We start from the raw sequence: 13,711 nt of genomic DNA, 5'->3' as shown, positions 1-13,711 counted from the left end.
TCATACTTACATATCCTTATGAGCAGTTTGCACATACTTTAAATACTAATGCAGGCCAGGTTTATGGCTCCTATGACCCCTCCAGCAGAAATTATACACTAATTTCTAGGTGCAGCTGTCTTTACCTTGGGAACAAGGCTGGTAGGGAATGCCATGCAACAAAATTGGGACTTAGCTCCTACAGGGAGAAAACAAGCCAGCTCTCCTCTGGAAAAAGAAGAGGCAGGACACTGAGCAGGGTCATGTGGAAGGCACATTCACCCAATTTCCATCAGGTGTGTTAGCACATCCCCAGAAGCCACCTGAGAGGTGTTGGAGAGCCCTGGAGGTGTTACACATGCCGAGCTGATGGGTTCACATGAGCTCCCAGGCAGGTTTCCCTGTGGTGTGCCTGCAGCTGAGGGCAGGGAACTCCTCAGACACAGGAATGGAGTGGCTTGAAAATGGTGCCTGAGATTTTGGAGGACAGACCAGATTTTGCACCCTTTGCATTTCTACTAGTGTTCTTTTCCCTTTCTTTCTCCTGTTCCCTGACATAACCCACCGTTATTAGCAGATGTGGGAAGGGAGGTGTGAATCCTGTTTACTGGGAAGCCTGTGCTGCCTGGAAACTCTGGTTTAGCAACATTTATCTCCCCCCAAGCCCTCCCTGTGCCTGGCAAACTCAGCGGCTCCATAATCAAAGCTTTTGTCTTCATTGTTTACTTTTTTTCTTTCCGATTGCCTGAACAACACCAGCCAGAGGGAAGGAGATGCCCTTGCCAAGGACGAGGGCAGGAGCTGGACCTGGACAGCACAACAGGCTGTGGAGAGCAGGTGAGCAGGAACAGCAGAGTACAAGGCCACTGCAGTGGCTGCTTGCCCCCATTCCTGCTGGTTTCACACCTCTTTCCACACAGTAATTTGGTAAAGCCCGTTGCAAAAGCCTTGTGAAATACCCCACTGTCTTTGCAAGAGACTACAGGTTGCAGGCAGGGCCTTGTTGGTGATTGGTTTTGGTGGAGGTGTCTACAGGGCAGAAGGGAGCAGGGAGGAATGTCCCTGTCCTTGTCTCTGTGACAGTGCCAGCTGAAGAGATCCTGCTGCATGCCCAGCCTCCCACCAGCCTGTGCCTTCCTTCCTACTGCATGCCAGTGCCTCCACAAAAACACGTTTAGAACCTTGTGAGCAGATCCGGGATCAATGTAACAGCTCAAAAGGAAAATGCTGCCTCAGAGGACAAAATTCCTGGATCTGCACTCTCTGTCCTGAAATCCCAAGCCCTGCCTGGGACAAAGGTCTTTCTTACCCACCACCTTCAGTATTGGGAAATTTTCCTGACTTGCTTCGTCAAAAGTCATGGTTTAAAAGTTCAGATCCACAGTGATCTGTGGCGCAGGTCTGTTGAACAGATTCAATGTCCCTTCACATCTGTCCAAGCTCATCTGGGTGGACCTAAGCCCTGCACTCTGAAGACTGGCTCTGTGAGAGAGAAGTGGTGGTTGTTCTTCCCTCCTTACTCAGGATGGGTTCTGCTGTGCCTCCCACTGATTTATAAAACCCTGCAAGTGCCCCTGGTCTGAGCTGTCCTGTCTGCAGGTGAAATGGAGGGTTACTGGCAGCACCTCCCTCTCTGCCCTCCTCTCCTCAGGGCTGGGAAGCTCCATGTGCTGGAGCAGTGCAGGAAGCTGTCACACAGCTCCCTGTGCCCCCACCCAGGTCCTGCAGCCGATCTGCTCTTCTGCTCAAAGGTCCCAGGGCTTTGGTCATTCTGAAGGCTCAGGTTTCTGCTCTTCCTTGCACTCAGTGTCCTTTGATCTTTGCCTGCTTCATGCTTATCTCTCTGTCCCACTCAGTAAAGTGAGATTTATGCTGGTAGATAAGATAGGAAGGCTGTTATATTTGGGTATGGGAAAATAAAACATTGTCAAGAGCCAGGCTGACCATGAATGGAAGGAAAACAGTTCACCTGGCAAGGTCCAAGGCTCAAGGACCCCTTTACAAAGGTGCCTGTGCAGGGGAAGCCGGAGCCATCGCTCTCCTCCTGCTACACCAGGCTGAGAGAGGCTTGGGATACACCTCAAATCCATGGATGCTCCCTGCACTCCAGTGTGGCTGGTAGAATTGGGATGTGCTCCATTGAATTTACAATGTTTAGCTGACTCCTGTGCTTGCCATGGGGGTCGCTTCCCTGACTGTATATTAGAGTCTAGTGCTCGTTAGTGGCTGCTTTTTGCTTTTACTGCTGCTCTGGTGCTTATCACCTCGCTGGATCATGCCTGGGAACACTGATAACAGCCATGAAGGGCCTGGGCTGGCAGGTGGCCAGGGCAGTGCTGCTGGGTCTGTGCTGGACAGGCTGGAACTCGGGTCTGAGCCCGAGCTGAGGGGACTGAGAGTGTGAATGAGTCCAGCACGGAGCACAGATCCATTGCAGGCCATGAGGAGCCCACGCCCCAGCAGGGGGGTGCCTGGAGGGAATGGCCTCTGTGGGGTCTGTGCTGGAGCAGGTTTGCTGCAGGACCTGTGAGCCCTTGGGAGATCCAAGCTGGAGCAGCTGGTGAGGAACTGCAGCCCTTGGGAAGGACCCGTGCTGGAGAAATTCAGGGAGGGCTGTGTCCTGTGGGTCAGACCCCAGGCTCCAGCAGGGGCTGCTGTGTCCTGCTGCCTGTGGGGGACTGGGATGTGACCACACTAAGGGGGATCTGGCAGGAGCCCCTTGGTGAAGCCAGGCTGGGGACAAAGGCAGGAGTTCAGTGCAATGTTAAATCAGGTAACCTGTCTCAAAAGGACCAGGGATGGAGATTGCAATGGATCTGTAAATTGTTGTAAGCCACAATTTGAGTTGTGTGTTTCAGGAATTACTAAAACAGGCACCATTCAACCCAAAGCAGGAGAAGCATCCCAAGAAGCAGTGGCAAGGCAGCAGTGACCTGACCAGAGCTGCCTTTGGTGCCCAATAACTCTCCTCACCCAGCGCCTCTGCTGTCCTGAGTGACCACCAGGACAGATGGAGCTCAAAGCCATGGACTAAATGAATTAACAGGCATTTATTGATGCTATATAAACATTTTCCAGAGTGGTCCATAGACTAAGGGAATAATATCTGTGTGTTTTATCAAAGAATGAGAAGAGGGGTGGTGGCTATTGATGTTGTACTGAATAGTGTGGGACCTGGAATGGTGTGAAGGGTATGGAATATGAGGTGGAGTGTGCTGGGTTTGGCTGGAGTAGAGTTATTTTCTTCCCAGTGTGCTGTATTTTGTATTTGTGCTGAACACAGGGTTGATAACATGGAGATGTTTTTGTTATTGCTGAGCAGAGCTTGCACAGAGCCAAGGCCTTTTCTTCTTCTCATCCTGCCTTGCTGCCAAGGAAGTGGGTGTGTGGTGGAGCTGGGGAGGAGACAGGGCAGGACAGGTGATCCCAACTGACCAAAGGGATATTCCATAGCATCTGTGCTTGGGGTGGCCACTGCAGAGTGGGCTGTGTGTGGAGGATGGCACATGTCCCTGTGGATGCTCCACAGGCAGGTCAGGGGAGGGGAGAGGTGCAGGATGAGGCTCCAGCAGAGGTTTTACCTGCATGATGGCTGGGAAGGGGGACAGATGAGACAGAGGAAATTGTATAGTAGTGTTTTCAGTTTTCTGCTGCCAGTAGGCAAATCACCACCTTTACAGGAACTTACAGGAAAGATGGGGCAAGACTATTTACAAGAGCATGTAGTGACAAGAAAAGGGGCAGTGGGTCCAGATTCAAAGAGATTAGGTTTAGAGTAGATATTAGGAAAATATTTTTTGCTGTGAGGGTGGGCAGGCCCTGGCACAGGGTGCCCAGAGAAGCTGTGACTGCCCCAGGATCCCTGGAAGTGCCCAAGGCCAGGTTGGACATGGCTTGGAGCAACTTGGGATAGTGGAAGGTGTCCCTGCCCATGGCAGGGGGTTGGAGCTGGATGCCCTTCAAGGTCCCCTTCCAACCCAAACCATTCTGTGATTCTATGACCCTTTAGAGCAGACAGCTGCAGGTGTCCTGTGGCACCCAGGAGCCCTTGGGGCCCACAAAGTAGATTGAAGAGAGCTGGAGAGAAGGCAAAAACATTAATGCTCTCATAGTAGTGCCTTGTGCTTCCTACAAAGCATTTTATCACAGGAATGCCAAGTATTTTGCAAGATCTTAAATAATTAAGCCTTAGATCAGTGCCATGCAAGACAGAAATATCTCCCTTCCTCCTCAATTTCATCTGTCTGGGATGGCCCAGCTGGGAACCAATGGAAGGGAAAGGGAAGAAAAGGGAAGAAAAAGGAAGGGAAGGGAAGGGAAGGGAAGGGAAGGGAAGGGAAGGGAAGGGAAGGGAAGGGAAGGGAAGGGAAGGGAAGGGAAGGGAAGGGAAGGGAAGGGAAGGGAAGGGAAGGGAAGGGAAGGGAAGGGAAGGAAAGGAAAGGAAAGGAAAGGAAAGGAAAGGAAAGGAAAGGAAAGGAAAGGAAAGGAAAGGAAAGGAAAGGAAAGGAAAGGAAAGGAAAGGAAAGGAAAGGAAAGGAAAGGAAAGGAAAGGAAAGGAAAGGTTTACCTGAAGCCCAACTGCTCAACATGCTCAGAGCAATTCCTGAGCTGGGGTTTCCCTGGGACACCCCCAGTTCTGCAGGAGGGATATGAGGCTCTTCAACAGCAGTTCTCTACAGACCTTAATTTTGTTCAGGGTTTTGCTGTAATGATCCTGGGGTTTGGCCTCAGTCCTGGAAGAGCTGGGCATGGCCCACACCTGGAGAGCAATCCTCATCTGTCCAAGGGCTCTAAACTGCATGAGTGAGCTGCCTCAAGCCCTGTGACTGATGTTGGAGGCTCCTTGTGACATTAGCCAAGGGATTTGGACTCAAGCAATCCCATGGGATGCCCACATGGTCTGCCTACAGCCCTTCTGCTGGCACTGCCCCACAGCCAGCCCTGCCCCACGGGACCTGCTGAAATCAGACCCTTGTAGAATTGTACCCTGGCCACTGGCAGGGCCCTTCCCTTGGACCTGTGAATCCCATTCCTGTGCTGTAAATCCCATGGCACAGCATGTGGGCATCTCTCCTTGTCATCAAGGGCTGTGCCAGCCCCTTCCCAGCCAGCCCCCCACTGCTGAGCACTGACCTTTTTGCAGATCCCTCAGCAGCAATTTAGCAGCTTGAGGGCACAGGAAAAGCCCACCTCTGTCTTTGTAGGTGTTCAGGTTTGTTTCCAGCTCTGGCTTTCCACATCCCAGCAGCAGGAACCAGGTAATTTCAGCCTTGGCTGCGCTGGAGGGATTTGGCTCAGCAGCTTCTGTGCTTGAATTCCCTTTTTCTGGTGGGAACAGCATTGCTGCTGTCTCACAGCTCTGGAAAAACCTCCTGCTGCTAAGACAGGCACAGAAAGGTGATGGAGGGAGGTGAAGGCTGAAATCACTCTAGGGTGTATTCTAAGTAGCAGCTGAGCTTTGCATCTGCTGCTCCAGTCCTGTGGCTCCACAGCTGGGCAGGATCTGGAATTTAAACTTTCCAAGAAGAAATTTGGATGTGCAATCCTGACAGCATCCCACAGCCACAGGACCCCCTGTGCCCTGCTGGGACAGGTAAGGGGACAGGCCAGTTCTGCAGCAGTGCACTGGCACCCTCTAATGACACAGTTACGAATATCTGGGGACCTGGATCGCTCCTGCAGCCCATCCTGCCGTGCTGGAGCTGCCTGGAGCTCTGCTCACAGATGTTCTGGAGCCTTTGGTGGGGCAGGGCTGCCTCTTCTGCACCTGCTCTGCTCCAAACCCACCGCTCAGCTCCCCTTTGGTGCTGCAGTTTGGTGCACACTCAGGGAGGGTTTGTGGCTGTGCATTGCTCTGCCAGGGGAGCTGCCAGCCAGTTCTCTGTTCCCCTCCCTCAGCCCCAGCAGCAAAGCCAGCTGTGACTGCCCCTGCACCACTGCACCAGGAGGGCTGGTGAGCCTGTGGCCAGCTCCTGGAAGCCCAGATTTGGCCACACTGCCCAGGCTGCCTCAGGAAGCCCCTTTATTCCCACTTGTGCTGCCTCAGGGACAAGGCACATTTTGCCAGCTTGGTCACAAAGCTTCAATCTCTCCTTTCCAGCCCACTCTGGGGCAAAGCCAGGGAATGTGTCTCTGAAATGGGATCACAGAATCATGGAATGGTTTGGACTGAAAGAAGCATTAAAGCTGACCTTGTTCCACTCTCCTGCCATGGCAAGAACACCTTTCACTAGAGCAGGTTGCTTCAAGCCCTGTCCAATGGGACCTTGAACACTTCCAGGGATGGGGCAGCCACAGCTTCTCTGGGCCTCACCACCCTCACAGGGGAGAATTTTCCCCCAATATCTAATCTAAATCTCTCCTCTCTTAGTTTAAAACCATTTTCCCATGTCCCATCACTCTCTGCCTCTGTAAAATATCACTCTCCTTCTTTTTTAGAAGCTCCCTTAAGTACTGGAAGGTGACAATGAGGCCTCAGCTCAGCTTCATCCCAAATGATGCCGAACCTGGTGAGAACCTGAGCTGCAGAATTGTCTTCTTGGTGACCTTGTGCCATGGCCAACAGTCTGGGTGTCCAGCCTGGGTTTCAGGCTTCAGCACAGCAGGGCAGGGAAGCCCAAGGGAGGGGAGGCTCCTCTCCAGCCTGCCCAGCCCCACCTAGACCCTGCTGCCTGACTCTGGGAGCCCAGTGCAGCTCAGTTTGCTCTGCAAGGACACTTTAGCCATGCTCAGCCATCTCACAGGACCTGCCACGATGGCAGGCAGCAGCTCTCTCAGCATGGAGAGGGCAAACACAGTCAGCTCTTCTCTGGAGGTTGTGTTGGTTGCCAAAAGGCTGTGGTGCCCTGGAACTGAGGTTGGCCATTGGGAGCAGCAGGGCAGCCCCAGTGCTCTCCTGCCAAACTCGTGGCCAGCATCAGCATCTTTCAATGGAAAAAGGTGGGGAATGGCCCTGGCAAAACCAGGGTTGTGGATCTTGTACAAACAGGCCAATGTGATCCTGAACAGGGAATCAACAGGCTGGGCAGGGCCAGGGCCAAGAGCTCCCAGGGAAGCTTTGTCTCCTCTGACAGATGTGAGGATGAGCTCTGGTCCATGTGCCAGGCTGTCCCTCCTCTCCTGCAGGAGCTGCCCAGTGCTATCATCCTCCCAGGAGATGTGCCCAGAAACCGCCCCCTTGAGAGTGGGAGGTTGTGGGGAGGCTGGGCAAGGCTCTGGGGACCTACAAACAGGAGCAGAGGGGTAGGATGGGATGGGAATGGGGATGAGATTGGAACAGAATGGGTATGGGATGGGGTGAGGGATAGGGAGGAGGATGTGAAAAGAGGGGAGTGGGATGGGGATGAGGTGGGGTTAGATGGGGTAGGGAAAGGGATGAGATAAAGATGGGGAGTGGGATCAGGATGGGGAGGAAAAGGGGAAGGGGGTGGGATAGAGGTGAGGAAGGCAAGGAATAGGATTGAGATAGAACTTACAGACAGGGCTGAGGAATGGAGCTGTGATGGAGCTGGGGTGAGGAATGGAATGGAAAGGGGAAAAGAAAGAATCAGCTCTTGTTCAGAGAGCACACGCTCAGGCACCAGCTCACACCAGCTCAGCCACATTGGCCACAGCAGCTTTGGAGAGCACTGAATGCCTTTCTCTTCTGCTGCTGTCCCAAGGGGCTGTGCTGCTCTGCCAGCCAACTGTACCAGCAGGTTTTTATTTTACATTTATTTTCCTAATGGCTTGGGTGGCCTGAAAACTTGAGCAGTGAATTGTGACTACTCAAGATTGGGTAAAAATCCACACAATGGCTGTGCACTGCAGTGTGGCACCAGGGATGAGTCACTGAAATTGCAATTAGGAAAGAAAATAACAGTGGGTTTACAAGCTCCTTTCCAGGAGCATTGCCTTTCTCTGGAATGACAATGGCCCCTTAGACTGGTTTATGAGACACTGCTCCACATCAAAAAAATACATGGAACTGGAGAAAGTGGTAGCTGATATAAAACAGTTTAACAGTGAAGGGAGGGAGGAAAAATAGCATTCATTTTTACAGTGACAGCATAGGTGCTTTGGGAGGGGCTGTGGGGTGAGCAGAGGAAACCACAGCAAACCCCAGGGATGTGGGACAGTGGAGTTGTGCCCACATGAATTCATGCAGAAAGGGCACACGGGGAAGGAGGCCCTGGGAGTGACAGGGGTCCCACAGGTGTCCCCTCCTCAGCTTGCAGGCCCTTGCTGGAGAGAACCTCTCAGCAGAGTGCAGCAAACAGGGAAGATGCATCACCCTTGGATTGCTGGAGTCCTGGAAAGCAAAAGTCAATCTTTTGTTTGTCTCCCAAGAGCTTTATTTAGTCTTTTGTCTGAAAGGTACAGACTGCTTTGCAGTGAGCAGGAGGGTAAAGCACTGAGCAAAGAAGCTCCATTGGGAATGGGCACAGATGTAAACTTTGTGGCCCTGCACCAGCATCAGGTGTCAGCAAGTCCTGGGGAGATGCTGACCACAGCCCTCCAGTCTGCATGGTGCCAGCAACACTTCTGACTTCTGTTCCCTCTTTTTCCAGGCACCCCAGCTCCAGCAGGAAAGGCAGCAGCTCCCAGGGGCTCAGCCTGGCTTGGGCACAGGGACTCCGTGTGCATCCATCGGGTTTGGCTCCACTCCAAGGGCAGCAGCTGCACAAGAAACTCTGCAAAACCAGAGCCTTGGGGATCCTGAGCATCACCTCCACCCCCGTGCAGAGACACAGCTGTGCCACCCACCCCAGGAGCAGGGCAGAGGAGAGCTGCTCCTCACCCCTCCAGGCCAGCAGCAGGCATCAGCCTGCTCTCACCTCTGGGCTCTGAACAGCCCTCATCTGCTTGGATTGCCATGTTTTTAATGCTTTAATTAAACACAGAGCTGTTCCAAGGTGGACACCAGGCAGATACTGCTGCTGCTGTTGGGAAGCAGAACCCTGCCTGCTCGCTGTGACACTCTCCTGCCCTGTCACTGTCCCCAGAGTCACAGGACACAACACTGAGAGGGAGCCAAGAGCCCACATGCCACTTTCCTGTGCCCAATGCTCCTGAGCAGCCATACAGTCAGTCCAAAATGTCATCAGTCCTGTCTGTCGCAGGACTCCCAGGAGTGCAGGACCTGATCCCTTGTGGCAGATGGGTTTTTGGGGAGCGAGGCAGAGATGCTTGGTCTCCTCAGCTTCATTGACACGAGGGAAGACTCAGTCCTGGTCAGCATGGGGTGACATTCTGGAAACAGCTGCCATTTTTGGATTTGGGAGGTGAAAACATGGAGGGTCCACAGGTGGTTAGACAGGTTTGGGCTAGAAACGCCTGTCTGAGAGACTGGAGTGTCAGGTGCCTCATCCTGAAGGTCATGAGTGAGACAGGGACTGTAGACTTCAGAATCCTGTAGGGAAGGAGGGTGAAAAGCAAGAGCACAGCCCTGAACTTTGTGAGAGCAGACTTCAGCCTCTTCATAGGTCTGCTTGTAAAAATCCCATTGGATAAGGTAGAGAAGTACCCAAAGCCCACAGGAAAGCAAATGTCACTCCTGTTTTTAATCAGGGCAAGAAGGAGGGTCCAGAGAACTACAGGCTGGTCTGCCTCACCCCATTCCTGGAATAGGAACAGCAAATCCTGGATATCATTTGCAGGCACATGAAGAACAAGAAAATCATCACTGTTTGATTCCCCATGTGGAATGTCATGCCTAGAGTGTGTGTCCAGTGCTGGTCTTCCCAGAGACTGGAGAAAGTCCAGTGGAGAGAGCCACAGAGTGGGTGGAGGGAATGCATCATGTCTCATGAGAGAGCTGGAACTGTCCAGCTTGGAGAAGGGAAGGCTTTGGGGAACCTAACCTGTGTGTATAAATACCTGAAGAGTGGAAAGAGGAAGGATCCAGCTGTTGTCAGTGGTGCCCAGTGACAGGAGAAGGGACAATGGACAAATGGAAACACTGGAGGATCCCTCTATGTGCCCAGGAGTTATGGAGTCTCCATCCTTGGAGGTATTCAAAACCACCTGGAGAAGGTCATGGTCAGGGGGCTCCCATGGTTGAGGGGGGTCAGAGCAGGTGGCCTCCAAGGGTCCCTGCCAACCCAGCCAGTCTGCAGGTGTGTGATGCTGTCTCGGGGCACAGAAATGCCAGGGTGAGCTTTGGGGCAGGTGAGACAAGGTGGGCTGGAGCAGGTGCTGCTGGGTGTCCATGTAAAGGACAGAAAGCCTACAGAGGTTCCCAGCTGTCCCTGGAGGTGGCACAGTCACAGAGCTGCTCAATTTGCTGGTGTTGGTGTTGAATCAGGACACACATGTGCATTTCTCCTGTCACACTATGAGCATGTGGGCACCAAGGGTGTGTCTCCTGCCTGACACTTGAACAGTGAACACCAGGACTGAGCCCAGCCAGTGAAGAGCAAGGTAAGAACAGCAGTTTGCAGAATGAGCTGATTTATGGTATGGGCCAGAAGAAATGCTAAGTATTTAAATAACTGCTTTAGCCTATATTTAAACAGCTACACAGCTCCTCTGAATTTTCAGAACTGCTTTGAGCTGAGCTACTCCTGTGGGACACAGGGAGTTTGTGGAGCTGGCTGAAAGACAAATTAGAGGTCAGCTTCAGGCAACTTTATTTCACAGTCCTGGGCTGGTGCTTCACACACACACATATTTCATGTGAGCATGAGTGCCAGCAGCAGCACACACAGAAATGGAGCATTGCCAGCCTTGCCCCTAGTTTATGAGGCTTTCAGGCAGCCAATTCCTTCCTGCAGAATGAAAGGTCATGGCAGAGCAAAGGTGGATAGGAAGGGTCACTCCTCCTTTTGCTGTCAAATCCACCCACAGTCACCTGTGAGTGACCCACGGGTGACAGCTCTGCACCTTCCTGAGTGGTGGCCACTGCCACCTGGGGGGCTGAGCTGGGGAGGTGAGAACATTTCCCGTAGGGATGGGTGTGAGACAGGAGGGATGTGCACAGGGGCTTGGACTGTGCAGCCCATGCGTGGGGGTAAGTGAAGAGGCTGGTGGGTCACTGTGCCTGGCTGCAGCCCCTCTGTGCCCCTCTGCCCTGGGGCAGCAGGGAGCCCCCAGGATGCTCCATCCCACCAGCACACCTCCCACATCTGCCCGGGGTCTGCAGGATCCCAGACTGGGGCATGTTCCCCCTTAGCATCACTTTTGCTTTGCATTTCCTCTTGTGGAGCAGAGCAGGAAGAGTCACTGTAGATGTGCCAGGGGAGCTGAGTGGCACGACCTCATCATTAAAAAGCCTGTTTTGTGCTTAAAGAAATGTCCAGCCTGGATTTTGATCCAGCTGTGGACATGGCAGATATTTTCTGTCATATTCCCCTTCTCCCCCACCAGCAGCTGAAGCTACTGCACAGGAATCTCTAAGATGCTTTTTTTAAAGGAAAATATAATGGCACTGTAAGGTATTTTATGGCAATTAAATAGAGCAGTGAGTTGCAGAAGGAGTTTCAGGAAAAGCAGTGTTACAAAACCATTTTTCTGCAGCACCTCTGGGGCTGGTACCTCAGCTGAACTGTCACTGCAGCCTTTCCTTGCTGGGGGAGCAGCTTTAGGGCTCCTCCTGCAGCTCAGGGGAGCTGAACCACCCTGACATCTCACCCATATAATTTTTACTCAGATTGGACGAAATACAAGCGCTGCCGGGGAGGGGGGTGATGTGCAGAGCATCCTCAGCAGGCCGGGCAGGAGGAGCTGAGGTGGGCAGCGAACTGGGCCAAGCGCTCAGCTCCGGGCTGGCCCGGCTGCTCAGGGATGATGGAACCGGGGACACGCTGCGCGTTCTGCCGCAGAACCTGGATGGGAAACGCTGTCAGTGAGCAGGGATTGTCCTGCCACCCGCACAGATACCCCAGGAAAGATCCCAAGGGGAAGTCGGGCAGAAGGGAGAGGAGGAATTCCCAACATCGGCACGGGGAGTTACCACCAGAGGGCACTTAAATATTGCTCGTGCTGAACAAATGGTGTTTCCTAGCTAGGAGCCAGCTCCGGATTGCCTGACAATGCACATCTAAGCCTGAGTCATTGCTGGCACAGAAAGCAAAGCTCTCAAAAGGCATTTGAGAAGTCATGCATGAATGGGAGTTTACTAGCAGGGCACAGAGGATTGAACTTTTCTTTCAGACGCTTTCAGAGGGGTCTGCCAAGGGGTCTCCACCCTGCTGGGTCCAGCGAGGTGAGCAGTGCATCGCCAGAGCCTGACCCGTGTGGTACCCGCAGGGCCTGGCACCGGGCAGTGGGCACTGCTCACTGCCCCTGCTCGCTGCAGGAGTGTCCTGGCTGCTGCCCAGTGCAAGGGCTGAGACAAGAATTACAGCCCTGGCAGGACCTGGGCTCAGCCCCTGCTGTGCTGCTCACCTGGAGCATCTGTGCCCTGCTTTGTGTTCCAGAGCTGGGCAGAGATGGAAACGTTATGTGTCTTCTGGGAAAACTTGCAGGGAATGGGTAAGGAAGGAAGCATGTAGGATTTGGGTGGGTGCCAAATAAAGCCTGAAGGAGTGAAGACAGCCATGGACTGCAGGGGTGAGGACAGCCAGGTAATGAAGATGGAGAACCACTTCACGAGGGTAGAGGAGAACAGCTTCCATCCTGGTGCTGAGAGCAAGCCACAGCACCCTGTGCACGACCCAGGATGTCTCAGAGGGTGTGGGAGGTGGGGGCTGATCCAGGGCCACGGTGCAGCTGCAGGTCTTGGTGCCATGCTTGGAAACCTGCTCTGGGCACAGAGCTTCATGAGGATCCTGGGTCAAAGCAATGAGAGCCGGGAGCGCTGCAGGTGTAGGTGATGGAGGACTGAAGGAGGGTGGCCTCTAGGGAGGAAAAACTGACTGCAGATGACAGAAAGCTTGTGCTGTGTTGGTAATGTCAGTGACACCTGCACATACCCAGAGGAAATAGGCTTAAACCTGCAGGGAGGAAAGGGGCCCCAAGGCCTCACAGGAGGATCCCTGTGCCCTGAGAATCTCACCTGGGTGAGCCCAGGGTGGTGGGAGGACAGGGACAAGGCTTGCTTTATGATGTGGCATCTCCCAGCATCTCCTGGGACCATCTTCCCACTAATTATCCTGCCTTTGGAGCAGCCAGAGGCCCGTCCTGGGCTTTGAGCAGGGTCTCCCAGGATGAGTAACATGAATGCTCTGTCCTTGGGGATTGCTGTTAGAGGAGCCCTGTGTGCTGTAGCACGTGGGAACTTCTGCCTGGGTGGGGTATGGAAGAGCAGTGATGGTGTGGGAGGCAGTGGGGTCCCCATCCATGGGATGGCATGTGCCCTCCTCATTCCAGCCAGGGCTACTGCCTGTGCCAGGACTGGGTTCCCTCACGCTCTTAGGTTTGGCTGATTATTTGCAATTAGCACTAATTAGTGTCTCTTTTGACAGTGCCTTGTCTCTGCCTTCCCCTGCCTTGTCCCTGCCCCAGCACGCTGCCTGCTGGGCCCGTTTCCTGCTGAGGCACCTCCTGGCACTGGTCTGGGCAGAGAAGTCAGGGGGTGAATTTGGGGCCCAAACTGCTGTCCTGGAGGACCTGCCCATAGGAGCTTCATTTAGGAGGTGTCTGGTGCTGTCCTGGGGGACCTGCCCATAGGAGCTTCATTTAGGAGGTGTCTGGTGCTGTCCTGGGGGCTCTCTGGTTTGCTCCAGGTGTGCTGCCCAGGCTGTTGTGGTTGTTCCCCAGAACCAGACACTGAGAGTGATATTATGGGGTGTCTTTGACCACTGCTGGCAGA

The 13,711-nt window shown here is 53.4% G+C and overlaps 1 long non-coding RNA gene across 2 annotated transcripts; it reads left to right on the top strand.

The window, feature by feature from the left end:
• Positions 1-442: 442 nt before the first annotated feature.
• Positions 443-8,883, top strand: LOC115497094 (uncharacterized). Of its 2 annotated transcripts, none has more exons than XR_012058086.1 (2): positions 443-816; positions 8,529-8,883. It is a non-coding gene; the product is annotated as an uncharacterized lncRNA (long non-coding RNA). The 2 variants fall into 2 exon arrangements; XR_012058085.1 differs by lacking the exon at positions 443-816 and adding an exon at positions 1,751-2,539.
• The last annotated feature ends 4,828 nt before the right edge of the window (positions 8,884-13,711 follow it).

Source organism: Taeniopygia guttata, chromosome 13, assembly GCF_048771995.1.
Source record: "Taeniopygia guttata chromosome 13, bTaeGut7.mat, whole genome shotgun sequence".
Classification (NCBI taxonomy): Eukaryota; Metazoa; Chordata; class Aves; order Passeriformes; family Estrildidae; genus Taeniopygia; species Taeniopygia guttata.
Note: the sequence above shows the minus strand (reverse complement) of the source record. Positions and strands in the feature narration are given on the sequence as shown.